Below are 495 nucleotides of genomic sequence, written 5' to 3' on the forward strand. Positions count from 1 at the left end.
TATAGGATCCAAGGATCGAGGTGTAGGAAGGTTAGCTTCAAGCAATCCGTAGTAACTATAAAGAACAATTTATAGGGACAATACTGGTTTATTGAGCGGGAAGTTTGCGGATTTTTCTCTTATGGAAGTACAAAAAATTGGAAAAAGTTATTTTCATATTTCACAGTAGGCAACCAGGGTTGCTGGGTATGCGAATAAGAATACAAAAGTTAAAGAATGGAGTAGATAAGATCCAGGCTACATATGTTTCATAGCAAGTGGAACTTCAGAAGTGATAAATATCCAAGCGAGGTGTATACCGCAGGCTGCTCTTCAGGCCAAGGATATCTTGATTAAATGGAAGTTTACATTGTCGCAAGGAGGTACATGTTAACACACTGAAAATTAAATCACAATCAGAATATATATACATACATACATACATACATACATACATAATACATACATACGTATACAGACACACACACACAAACACACACACACATACACACACAC

The sequence above is a fragment of the Octopus bimaculoides genome, chromosome 11, assembly GCF_001194135.2.
Source record: "Octopus bimaculoides isolate UCB-OBI-ISO-001 chromosome 11, ASM119413v2, whole genome shotgun sequence".
NCBI classification, from domain to species: Eukaryota; Metazoa; Mollusca; class Cephalopoda; order Octopoda; family Octopodidae; genus Octopus; species Octopus bimaculoides.